The sequence below is a fragment of the Dipodomys spectabilis genome, unplaced genomic scaffold (assembly GCF_019054845.1).
Source record: "Dipodomys spectabilis isolate Male_0828 unplaced genomic scaffold, ASM1905484v1 ptg000145l, whole genome shotgun sequence".
Taxonomy (NCBI): domain Eukaryota; kingdom Metazoa; phylum Chordata; class Mammalia; order Rodentia; family Heteromyidae; genus Dipodomys; species Dipodomys spectabilis.
This window is the reverse complement of record NW_024870822.1, coordinates 19748336-19762234: the sequence shown is the minus strand read 5'-3', so window position 1 is coordinate 19762234 and position 13899 is coordinate 19748336.

Sequence of the window (13899 nt, the reverse complement as noted above, 5' to 3'; positions counted from 1 at the left end):
TCTCTCAATTAGTGATCTCAAGTCATTAATTAATACTTTCAGTAAACTAATAAAAAAAAATAAGGGAGAAGCCTTTTAACTGCACTGGTGACTCATGCTTATAATTCCAGCTGCTTGGGAGGTTGAGAGTGAAAGGATCAGTGTTGAAGCCCAGCAGAGACTGAAAAGTTCATGAGACCCCCCCTCCTTTTATTTTATTTTTTTCCAAATTTTTTATTGTGATTAAGGGGTTACATAATTTCCCAAATTTCACAGTATTGTGGGATAGTGATGCTTAGTTAAAGTCACAAACACATTCTAACTTTCATGTGGCAAATTGTCTATCATGGTCTGTAACATTTATGAGTTCTATGAGCTTTGCAATACAATTATTTCTTCCATTTGGGTGATATGTACATTTCTTTTGTTTTGCATAGCATCAGCTGTTCCCTCTTTCCCACTTGTTCCCTCCCTCCCATCGCTGCCATTGAGTTGCTTAGTTCATTTTGGTCAATGTCCAGTGCAGCTGATGGGTCCCCCCTCCTGTCATTTTAAAGCCAGCCCAGAAAGAAAAGTCCAAGAAACTCTGGAGGAAAGCTAGACTTGGGAGTGACCTGTCATCCTAGCAAGAATGAGAAGTCTAAAATAGGTAGACTGGTGTTGTGTACCCAGGGAGAAAGATATCTTATCTCAAAAATAACTAATTATATTAAAAAAAGTTACCCTGACCTAAAGAAACATTGATTACATGTTTTCCCTCATTTGTTGTAACTAGGAACTGCCTAATGTAAGTAAAATACTGGATGGTAAAGACAAAAAAATACACTTGGACATGATAAATTATATAGTAGTCTACACATTCATACAGTGAGATCAAAGGAGGATATTCTCAGGATAGGACCACAAAGGCTCAATAGCTATGTGGATATGATCATATAAAATTATGTTTATTGAAATGAACTTAAGAAATGAAAACAAGAGCTTTTTTGTTATTTGAGCTTTTGTTTCATCGTTGCCTTTTGTTTTCTGTACCTTTTGTCTTGTATGTAAGTTTTTCTGTTCGGGGGACCCTAAGGGGGAGCACAGAAATGGTGGGACAAAGGGTGAACAAATGCAGCAGTGATACTCACTTGACACTATGTTGAAAATGAACTATACAGCTTGTGGGGAGGATCAGGAGGGAAAAGCTGGGGAAAAAAGGAGGAAAGAGGTCACACTGTTCAAAGGGAAATGTACTCATTACCTGACTTATGTAACTGTAACCCCTCTGTACATCACCTATACAACAACAATATGGGGGAAAAATAAAAATAAAATAGTAAAATATATATTTAAAAAACTGGCCCAAGAAGGGCTCAAGTGGGAAGCTCTGAATTAATTCAAACCCCAGTGCCCCCCCACCCCCAACCAAAATAAGGGTAGGGAATGAGGTAAGGGGGAAACAAGAATTAAAAAGAAAATTTATGGCCTTGCGCCAGTGGCTTACTCCTGTAATCCTAGCTCTTATCTCCAATTAACCACCAGAAAACTGGAAGTGGCACTGTGGTTCAAGTGGTAGAGCACTTGCCTGCCTTCCTTCCTTCCTTTCTTTTCCTTTCTTTCTTTCTTTCTTTCTTTCCTTTTTTTGGTCAGTCGTGGGTCTTGAACTCTGGGCCTGGGTGCTGTCCCTCAGCTCTTCAGTTCAAGGCTAGCACTCTACCACTTGAGCCACAGCACCACTTCTGGTTTCCTGGTGGTTAATTGGAGATAAGAGTCTTATGGACTTTCTTGCCCAGGCTAGTTTTGAACTGTGGTCCTAGATCTCAGCCTCCTGAGTAGCTAGGATTACAGGTGTGAGCCACCAGCGCCCAGCTTCCATGAGACTCCTATCTCCCAATAAACCACAGAAAATTAGAAGTGGCACTGTGGCTCAAGTGGTAGAGTGCTCGCCTGGAGCTGAAGAGCTGAGGGACAGTGCCCAGGCTCAGAGTTCAAGCCCCACAACTGACAAAAAAAAATTAGGAATTGGTAATAATCTGAAACAAAATGGTTCAGAATACAATATGCTCAGACTTTGCTTGTATAGAAAAGTGGCATAAACAACCTGAGCTAGGATGTAGGGCAGTGGCAAAGCGCTTGCCCAGCAAGTGCAATGTCCTGGGTTTGATCCCCAGTGCCAAAAAAGAAAAGACCACAAAAAATAACAGTTAAAAAAAAAGCAACCTGATTGGGCTGCAGTTGGCATCTGGTTTATATGATGATGGCTTGGCAGGTCTGACTGACTGCAGGTGGTTAAACTATGATACTCCCAGGTTATAGTAGCTGTTTTCGTATCAAGCAGCATTACAGTTCACTATATATTAAGAAACACAAAGGCTAAAGTTAAAATTTGTACAAAAGTAGCTTTAGGTCACCCCAGTATTACATCACAAACATTTTTGCAGGTAGTGTGTGTGTGTAAGTTTTTTTTTTTGGGTCTGGTCGTGGGGCCTGAACTCTGGGCCTGGGCGCTGTCCCTCAGCTCTTCAGCTCAAGGCTAGCACTATACCACTTGAGCCACAGCGCCACTTCCGGCTTTTTTCTTTTTGCTTATGTGGTGCTGAGGAATCGAACCCAGGGCCTCAGGCATGCAAGGCAAGCACTCTACCACTGAGCCACCTTCCCAGCCCCGTGTGTAAGTTTTTTTGAGAAAGAAATTTGCTATGTAACCTGCCTCCACCTCTCAAGTGCTGAAATTGCAATTATGTGTTGCTGTACCAGCGTGTCACACACTTTTGGCTGTCTATAAGACATTTTGTCAAATGTCTATTTCATAGTTTATTTGGCCAATTTTTGATAGCTTACTCTAAACTAGCATTACCTACACTTCAACCATTTTCCCCCTTTCTCTTTTACTGATTAATTAGAAGTGAGGGTTTTCTTTTGGTAAGAGCTAACACTTGGAATAAAGCAAACAGGAATTAATAGACATTCTTGAGAAGAAGAAGAATTCAAAGCTGTATCCAAATTGTATAATACAATTTCCTTTTCTTAATGTGTGACCAAAAGAGATGTCTGTGAAAATCTATTGGCACATGTGAGTTGTTTAGAAAAGAGTTTCCAGAAATGAAACAATTCTTTCAGCATGTCATGTAGACAGTTAAGAACAATAAATGTTACATGGCTATGGAAAATTTTTAATTTGGTTCTTAAGGAAGTTTTTAATTGTAAAAAATATCCTGAATTAATGAACAAGTCTCTAAATTGGAGAAGTAGTGTTGTTGTACTGACCTATTCTAGAATACCCTTACTGAACAATTTTGCAACTACTTGTTAAAAATCGAAGTAATCTGAACCAAATCTTCAAATCATGTTTAGAGGAGCTCAGGATACCAAATGTCTCATTTTCTAGTCTATAAGTAGGACTTTTAGATACTCTGAAGGGTGTACTTACCATTTTCACTTCCCATGGACACTAATGTGTTTAAAATGAATTGACAAAAAGGATAAGTTTTGTAGTCAGACATTTCTCATTCTTTCAACTATGTATTTACCAGCATTATTACTAAGATACTAACAATATTTAAGTAAACAACATAGAAAAAATTCCTTGAAGGAAGATGAAATCATAGAGGCCTTATTTATTTATTTAGTAGGGCCTTTAAGGCATAATAATGTTAACTCTGAGTGAGATCAAGTTTCTAGAGGATTTCAAACAGGAATGGCATGCATGACATCTGAGAAAGATCATCCTGACTCTAGCATTGAGAACAGAAAATAAGGAATCAAGCATGCTAACAACATCAAGGTTCTTACAGTAATCCAAGAGAAAGATGACAGTATTTTGGACCAGAGTTGTGGCAGTGACTTTGTAGGAAGTGGTTGGATTCTGGATATGTTTTGAAGACAGAGCCAACAATACTTTCCTAATGAATTGGATATGGTGTGTAAGAGAAGGAGAATTCAAAAATGATTTTAGTGTTTTTGGCCTGAACAAATCGAAGAACAGAATTACAGGGAACTAAGCTTAAGGAGAAAGAGGAAGAACAGATTTCGGAGAAAAGACATTGAACATTCTTTTATATTTTGAGTTTAGGATGTCAGTTAGACATTCTGGAAGTAGTTTATTTATTTTGTTTAGTTTCCAAGTTTCATGAAGCAAAATAACAAATGATTTCTCTTAAACTTTAACACTCAGGGTGGCTAACTACTTCAAAAATAAAAACATGGCTAGTGGAATATGAAATAAGGACGTCTTTTTCCATTGTTTATTAGTTTTGTCTGGAAATTATTATTCTGTGTGTGTGTGTGTGTGTGTGTGTGTGTGTGTGTGTGTGTGTGTGTGTGTATCTGTCTGTTTGTGTGCTAGTATACCCCAGGGTTTCAACTCAGGGCTAGATGCTGTCCCATTTGCTTTTTTGCTCAAGGGATAGTGCTCTACCATTTGAACCACAGCTCTACTTCCAGCATTTTGGTGGTTAATTGGGGTAAGAATCTCATGGACTTTCCTGCCCAGCCTAGCTTTGAACTGTGATACTCAGATCTCAGCTTCCTGAGTAGCTAGGGTTACAGGTGTGAACAAGTGCTTGTTTTGAAAATCATTTTATGCCTTGTAAAATGTCTCTTATTTTCACAATAAACATCCTCTTATTGTCCTAGCACAATAACATATATTTTGCTCTCATTTTAACAGAAATCTAAGATTATTTGGGAAAATGCTTTCTGTATTAAGAACAAGTATTTCTCCCTCTAATAGGCCACAACTAGGAATTTTTACTGTCAGGAATGACTCCAGAATTTATTTTCCTTTGGCAAAGTTAGCAATTGAATAGACATTTTTGGATAAAAAGAATATTCTTAAAAGTAATCCAAACTGTAACCCCCCTGTACAGCATCTTTACAATAAAATATTTTTTAAAGTAAGCCAAACATTTTCATTTCTTTTATTTCTCTTTCTTTTCTCAAGACAAGAAAAAAATCAATCCCTGATCCTTCAATAGGCTAATAATTCTTGAGATATTGTTCACAGTAAAAGTAATGTGCCCTTTTAAAACCAATGTTTTTTTTGAGGTTTTCAGTCCCAAGCTAACTATGCAATTCCCTTCTCTGCTGCTAGGTGGCAACTAATGCCTTGGGAGTGAAAAAAGTCCTTTTTCCCCCCATATACACAGCACAGAGAAAGAAACATGCATTTTCTCGTCCTTAAGGTAAACTTTTCTTAAGGATAATATCCCCCACCCTGTGCTTTGTTTCGTCCAACTGAATTTACATTCAGCTTTTCCTTTAATTGTTTAAGAATTATGCATACAAATCAAACATAGACTGCTATGGCTAAGCAAGAATAGAGCCTTTGAAAGTGAGTGGTTTCTAAACGGAGTGTATGTTCATAAATCATATAGAGTAGGAAGTTGCCACAATTTCCTCAGGGATTTTTTTTCAATTTTACTAGAGAAAATTTCCTACAAAAGGAATGTCATCTGTCCATATTAACATTATGCCCAATGCAATTAATTATAAATGTGACAAGATTAAATGAAAGAAATGGAGAAAGAATAATTTTTTTATGCTGGTCCTGAGGTTTGAATGGCTAACACTCTACCACTTGAGCCACAGTTCCACTTTCGACTTTTTTTTTTTTTTGGTCCGTTGTGGGGCCTGAACTCTGGGTCTGGGCACTGTCCCTCAGCTCTTCAGCTCAAGGCTAGGGCTCTACCACTTGAGCCACAGCACCACTTCTGGCTTTTTCTGCTTATGTGGTGCTGAGGAATCGAACCCAGGGCCTCATGCATGCAAGGCAAGCACTCTACCACTGAGCCACCTTCCCAGCCACTCACTTTCGATTTTTTGATGGTTCGTTGGAGGTAACAGTTTCATGGACTTTCCTACCTGGACTGGCTTTGAAATGCAATCCTCAGATCTGAGTAGCTAGGATTACAGGCATGAGCCACTAGCACCTAACTAAAAAGAAGAATTTTTAAAACAATTCCAGTATGAAAACATTGCTTGTTCGAGTGTCCTTAGGAAAAACAATAAAATAATTTTTTATGAGTGACAGAAAGGTACAATATAAAAAAAACTATTTTTTTCAGATAACCAATCCAGATTCCTAGCAAAATTATGATTTCTACAAAAAATATATAAATCACAATTGTTTCTACCCATTTTTAAGTCTAGCAAATCTGGCTTACATCTGTGTTTAAGGTTGTTGTTCTTGTTGTTTTGCTGGGGCTAAAACATGGGTCTTTGTGCATGCTAGGTAAACATTCTACCTCTAAGTTATACTCCTAATTCCATTTTTTCTGAGTATATTTGATTTGTGTATACACTGTTCCCTATGACTTTCTTTATCAAACATAAACATGTATGCATACATATATATGTGTGTGTATATATATATATATATATATATATATATATATAGTATTTGTTTTATATAAAATTCAAAACATCAAATCCCTGTTCAAAGAAAAATCTGTTTGAGTCTTAAACCACTCTCTCTCCAGGCTGGACTCAATGAGGCCTAACACCAAAGAGAAAAGCTGCTGCTGGCATTCTAGGCTTTTCTTGCATCCAGATGGCCTGTCTGTAGCCAAGCCAGAACCAAACCCTTCCTGCTGCCTGCTCAGCTGGCTTGGATGACAGCCCCAGGCTACACCAGCTTCCATACCCCTTTAACTCTTGAATGCCCAAGATTTTTAATAAGAGGTGGTACTTCCAATGTGAATTGGAAGGGTGAATCAAGTTTTAGGCTTGAAGAGGCGTTTATAAAATCTTTACCTGGTCATCTCCCCTTTCCCATCACAGGCTTCTCTCGGCAGCTCTGCCAGCCAATTGGCATGAGAGAAGCACCGTTTTGAAGGAGTATGTGGGCAGGCTGCAGGTGAGAACAGGGCTGCCAAAGGCTGGCCATGCGGTTTGTCCTGTGCCTACACCAATGCCTGACTTGGGCCTTTCCAGAGCATTTGTATACACAGAGCAGCTCTGCTGTTAGGGGTGTGGGTAGTTTTTACAAACCAAACAACAACAACAACAACCCTATTAAAAAAATAAGCTTGTTGACAAGACTAAGGCTTAACATTCAAGAATGTATAATGGCAGATATAAAATGGCCATACATGGATTTAAGTGGGAACCTCTCTGAAGCAGTTGTGCCAGGAAAACAAATCTGCCTACATCTGAGAAGTGCCCTGGGACATTTTACTAATAGCAGCCATTGTTTTTACTTTGACTTGTCAAAGTTTTGTTTGTATGTGGAAATTTCACTGAAAGGTAGTCTGTAAGAGCAAACTCCACACTTGAGGCAGAATTTCCCTATGGCTTTGCTTTCCTCCACCTAGAAAAATTTGCAAGGGTGTTTCTCAGTTGGCTAGAATAGATATTTCAAGACAAAAGCCTTACTCCATGTCACGTTTTGTCTTATTTTTCTGTGCTTGCTGTTATTTTAAAATTATTCTTGAGTGTTGCCAAGTGATACCACTTGCCACAAAGATACAGACCTGAAAACATAAAAACCAACATAAACTCCTAGTTTATAGATCAAACTTAACTAAAGGGAACAAAGGCCTACAAAAGGCTAACTTGTAGACTGTTTTCATAGTAATAGAGATAGAAGGGAAGGGAAGGAGACAAAGAAGAAGGGAGGGAGCAATGGGAAGAGAGGAGAGGGGATAACAGAGGAGAGGAGAAAAAAAGAAAAGAAAAGAAGAAATGCCAAAGAAAACCAGAGCTGTAAAGAACAGAACTTCAAAACAGGACTAAATAGAAGGAAGAATTAAAGGACAGCAGAAACATATAGTCCAGAGATAAAAGGAAATTACATAAACGAGAGGATAAAACAGATTCTGTTTACTGATTTCAGTGCTTAGCCTGGAGTGATGGGTGGCTACATTAAGCTGCTGAACCGCTGTCAACAGCCAACATAAAAGGCTTCCATTTGTGGCTTTAGCACTGAAATGCTTCCCTTGACCCTCTCTACCAGCCCAGCTCAGATCAGATCTTCACTCCCTTGTTTTCAGCTTCCCTACAAGCTTCTTGGCCTCTGCCCCTCCCACAAATGCACAAAGTTGCCTTCTGTGCCCTGACCTTGTCTCCTTGCAAGTAAGATGATGAAAATTTGGACTGTGCATCCAGTTATGTTGCTCTCAGGCCATCCTGGCTAACATTCTTCCCAGTTGGACCCAATCCTCAGGATTCTTTCCTCTGAAAAACACAGTGAACTAGACAGGCATTTAGGAAAGATTATGTTCTCAGGAGAGAGTCAGTGTCACTGTGGTTCCATGCACACTTCCAGAAAATAAACCCAGTTCACCCAAATGTGTAAAGAGCAAAAAAGTTTGTCATTTCTAAATATCAATGTCTCTCCATTAAGTTTTACACATACTTTCTAATAGCTGACACCTGGTAAGTTTGCAATTGTTCTTTTAAAAATTTGTTATTATCTTAAATAGTGGTACAAAGAAGTTACCATTCAACAAATCTGTTTATGAATACAATACATCTTGATCATTGTCCCCCTTTTCAGCATTCTTCACATCATTAGGTTTTTACAGAGCAGTAAATCACTACTCCCACCAGAAGGGAAATGGGAAAAAATTATGAAAATAAAAAGAGAACATGTGGAGTTGGACATCAACTTTTTCTCTTAGAAAATCAGATTGTTTTAGATTAAGTCAGCTAATGTTGGTTCACGGTTGGTGTGCTAAAAGCACCCCTTATTTCTGTGAAAAGAATTTTACTTTCCTTTCATGAGGATCATGTGCAAAAATTTAGAAGTCGCTTTTCTATGTTGAAATAAAAAAGAAAGCATTTGTTTGCATAAGATATATTATTTTTTTTAATTTAATTTTATTTTATTTGAGAACATACTGTACAGAGGGGTTACAATTACATGGGCAGGATAATGCATACATTTCTTACCAAGCATTGCAGCCTCCTCCTTTGTTTACCCTTCACCTCCCTTCCCAGCCTCCCCCCTCCCCCCACCCAATCCTTCCCCCCCCTCCCCCCCCACACCGACATTGTAAAGCTCCTTTTTGACATGACATTTTGTACTTCTCGTTGTTGCAACAGGTCCACCTGAATCCTTAAACGACTTGTTTGTCCCCATCTCCTCCACAAGTTATACTGACATCAAATATAGTGAAAGCGGGGGTTACACTGTGGGGGAGGGACATACAAAGCAACAAAGAAATAATCTTATAAATGCGTTAGAAACACTGCATAAGATATATTATGAGTTAATATGCAACAATAGTTTTCCTCTTTAATTAAAATGTTGTGTTTTCTTCTACTTTTCCCATCACTGTGAGAAGATTCTATCTATCTATCTATCTATCTATCTATCTATCTATCTATCTATCTATCTATCTATCTATCTATCTATCGACATCCTTGCAGCAGGGTGCTGGTGCTGTAATCCTAGTTACTGAGAAGGCTGAGATCTAAGGATCATGGTGCAAAGCCAGCCCAGGCAGGAAAGTCCATGAGACTCTGCCTTCCAGTTAACCACTCAAAAATCAGAAATGGTGCTGTGGCTCAAAGTGGTAGAGCCTTGAACAAAATAGCTCAGGACAGGGCCCAGGCTCTGAGTTCAAGCTCCACAACTCTCTCTCTCTCTCTCTCTCTCTCTCTCTCTCTCTCTCTCTCACACACACACACACACACACACACACACACACACACACACACACACACAGTCATCCTTGCATAAAACCCTAAAACCCTTTGACCAGATTTCCCAACTCTTATGCTAATAAGAAGTCTTTATTTAGTTTCAGTCTTTCCAAATAGGCTTGTAAGTTTCTGATCAGCACGTATTAGTTTGATCCTTTGTCCTCTGTCCCTTGACTGCTTGGTGAAAACTGGTTCAGTCTGTTTACCTACAAAAGGGGAAACTAGACCCTGTGTTTACAGAGCATTTTCATCTTGTGCAGGGTCTGCAGAACTGTGTTGCCAGAGCTCCTCTGTGGCCCAGGAAGGAGACAATTGGCTGCCATCCAGTTTTGCCAGCTCAAGAGCAATTCCGTTTCCTTGCCCTCTCACTGACTGTCCCTTCTGAGCTGACCTTTAACTAACTGGCAGAGCTCATGAGCTCTTCCCCGGATTCTTCACTGTCCCCACTCCCCCTGGTACCTCTTGGAAGGGAGCCTGAGGGAGAAATGCTGGGAGAGAAAAGTGGGAGTCCTAACTTTGGATATTCTTGGGATTTCCCCCCCTCTTGGATAAGGGAGTAAGAATATTCATTTAAAAGATTGTCAAAAAAATTGCCATACCCCAGTGGCTCATCAGTAATCCTATCTACTCTGTAGACTGAGATATGAGGAACATGGTTCAGAACTAGAGTCTTATCTCCAATTAACCATCAAAAAAGCCAGAAATGGAGCTGTAGCTCAAGTGGTAGAGCATTAGCCTTGAGCAAAGAAAACTCCAGGACAGTGCTCAGGCCCTGAGTTCAAGCCCAGGACTAGCACTAAAATAATAGTAAATAAAATAAAATGAAAATTTGCCACCACATGGAAAATTTAGATGGTCCATACATCAGAGTGGCTGGTTTATTAACATTAGACATTCCTTTTTGTTGTTATTTTTCTATTATTGTTGTTTGTTTTAGTGGGTCTGCAACAGATTGATCCCCGGACCTAGTGCCTAGTGCCTGCTAGGCAAATGCTCTATTGTGAATTTTTATCTCCAGCCTGACCAAGGTCTTCTAAAAATGTGATTAAAAAATATTTTTGAGCTAGGCACAGTGCCTCATTCTCCTATAATCCTAGAAACTCAGGGAGTCTAAGATTGGGGGAATTGCAGTTCTAGGCCATCCCCTTCTCAAATAGCTGGTGTGGTGGTATGCAGCTGTCATCTCTACTACAAGAGGAAACATGGAATAGGAGAATTGAAGTATAGGTTCAAGTATGGGCAAAAGTGAAACCCTATCTCAAAACAACCGTCTCAGGAAAGGGAGGAGGCATGGCTTGGTGGTAAAGCATCTGCCTAGCAAGTGTGAAGCCCTGAGTTCAAATCTTAGTACTGCCAAAAAGAAGGAAAAAAAAGTTTGATACAGGATCTTGCTGTGTTACCCAAATTGGCTTCAAAATTGTTATCCTCCTGCTTCAGCCTTCCAAGTAACTAGGATTACAGGCTTGTGCCACATGACCCAGCATTAAAATTCCATTCTCAACAAAACATTTGCAAATGTATATACTTAGCCTTTTATTTATAATTTCTAGTATTTCTACTGTGCAGAAAGAGATTCTAAGAAGAGTTACTATGCATACAATAAATTGCTTTTAGAATTTGGACCTAAGGCTTTTGAAAATAAAAATTATCACAGGAATTTTAATTCCTTTTTTTTTTTGGTGTCAGTCCTGGGGCTTTAACTCAAGACCTGGATGCTGTCCCTGAGCTTGTTTGCTCAAGGCTAGCACTCTACTCCTTGTGCCATTGCACATTTGGACTTTTTGGTGGTTAGAGATAAGTCTCATGGACTTACCCTACCCGGGCTGGCATTGAACCATCTCAGCCTCCTGAATAGCTAGGAATACAACTGTGAGCCACAAATAGATCTAACCAATCTTTATTTTTAAATCCTCTATGACCTATTTTTTTCTTCCTTCTTTCTTTCTCTCTCTCTTTCTTTCCTTCCTTCCTTCTTTCTTTCTTTCTTTCACTGAGTCTCCCCTTTGTAACCCAGGCTGGCCTCGAATTCATGATCTTCATGCCTCTGTCTTCCAAGTGCTTGGATTGTAGGCCTGTGCCACCATGATCAGTGACAGTTTCTTTAAAAAGAAAATAATGTGGAGTAATGATTATAAAATTGAAGAAATCGGGGCTGGGAAGGTGCCTCAGTGGTAGAGCGCTTGCCTTGCATGCATGAGGTCCTGGGTTCGATTCCTCAGCACCATATAAGCAAAAAGAAAAAAACCAGAAGTGACGCTGTTGCTCAAGTGGTAGAGAGCTAGCCTTGAGCTGAAGAGCTGAGGGACAGCGCCCAGGCCCAGAGTTCAGGCCCTACGACTGGACGCTCCCTCCCTCCCTCCCTTCCTTCCTTCCTTTCTTCCTTGCTTGTTATTTTGGAGAGTCTCACAGACTTGGTTTGCCTGGATTGGCTTTGAACTGTGATCATCTGGATCTGTCTTTTGAGTGGCTAGGGTTATATGTGTGATGGGTAGCAGCTAGCCATGATATGCACAAAATTTAAATTGAAAATTCTTCAAGGCCTTCAATCCTTAAAGGGAAAATTTCAGATACCAGAGAGACATAAGTGGTGACCATGGGAGGAAGAAATCACAATCTATCTGCAAGAAAACATTTTTTTTTCTTTTTTTGTTGGTTGTGGAGCTTGAACTCTGGGCCTGGATGCTGTCCCTGAGCTCTTCAGCTCAAGGCTAGTGCCCTACCACTTGAGCCACAGCACCATTTTCGGCTTTTTCTGCTTATATGGTACTGAGGAATCGAACCCAGGGCCTCATGCATGCAAGGCAAGCACTCTACCACTGAGCCACCTTCCCTTCCCTGCAAGAAAACATTGTAATTAAAACTTCCCAACTCACAGATGACCTCTGCCCTGTAGGTTGGAGCTAGGTATAGGAATTTCTTACAGCTATTACAATAAGTTCTAAAACCCCAAAGACTAATGTTGTCACTCTCATCTCACAACTAACCTGCTTCCTACCTATTGAAAGTGTATTTGTAACAAATAAACTGTTTTAGCTGAAAAACATTGGGCCCATGAACTAACTAAAAGTAGGAGAAAGTTTGGCATCTTTGCTTCTATTTTGTTTTTGCTTTAAGTCATTCTCTCTATCCAGGAAGGCAGGACTTAGAATCTAGGAAGGGCAGGACTGATCCATCACATCTTCATGATAAATGACTGAAACTATCTGTAAGGAACAGCAGAGCCTTGAAGGACAGACCACCCCCCACAAGTGAGGACAATTACCTACAATATGGAGGCTGTACTCCAAAGAAGTAATCATCTCACAGGAACCAGATTGCTCTCCCAGATGATGCCAGTGATAACAACTTCTCTGGAATCCTTCAGAGCCAGAACCAAGATAGTCACCTTACAGGCTATACCTCTAACTATGCATCCCTTCCATCCATTGCCCCTAATTCTTTCACTTAAACCTAAAGCTCATGTCTGTAGACCGAAGATAGCTGAAGATGAACTGAAGTGTGTTGTTTTCACATGGCATGCCCTTGGCACATGATAAACCTCTTTTCTCACTCCTTCACGATGGCTCTTTATTCAATGTACAAGGGCAAGTGGCCAGACTTGACATGTGGAATCCCAAGACTTTGGGCCTGGGCCTAATACTCTGGTTTCATATTCTTTTCCTAATTGATTTTCACTGCAGTTCCCATCTTTTTTTTTTTTTTCCAAGTCCTAGGGCTTGAACTCAGGGCCTGGGCACTGAGCTTCTTTTGCTCAATCCAGGGCTTCATGCATGTGAGGCAAGCACTCTGCCACTAAGTCATATTCCCAGCCCCTGCAGTTCCCATCTTGTCTGAGCTTTTCTCTTGCTGGACACAAGAATTGAGATAGCTGTGCTGACCTTCTGGTAATATTTGAAAGCTGGGTATGTATGGTACACTCATTTACAATCCTAGCACTTGGGAAATAGAGGTGGGTTTCAAGTTCAAGACCAACCTAGGCTGCATATAGGGACCCGGTCTCAAACAAACAAGCAAATAAATGCACCTTTCATTGTATTCTTGGATTTTTTTGGGTTCCCTTTTGATGGCTTCAGTGATAGTGATTCAGTTCTATGCTTGACATGTCTCCTGATCATTTTGTACACACAATCCTCTTCCTCATTTTGAAGTGCCTAAGCCCACTCTAATTACATTCCCAAAGCTGCCATTTGTCTGTAGCCACAAAACAAAACAAAAAAAACACACTTTCCAGTTTGTTGGTAACTTCAGTCTTCAACAAGACTGCTTTTCAAGAGAAAACGTTTCTTTCTC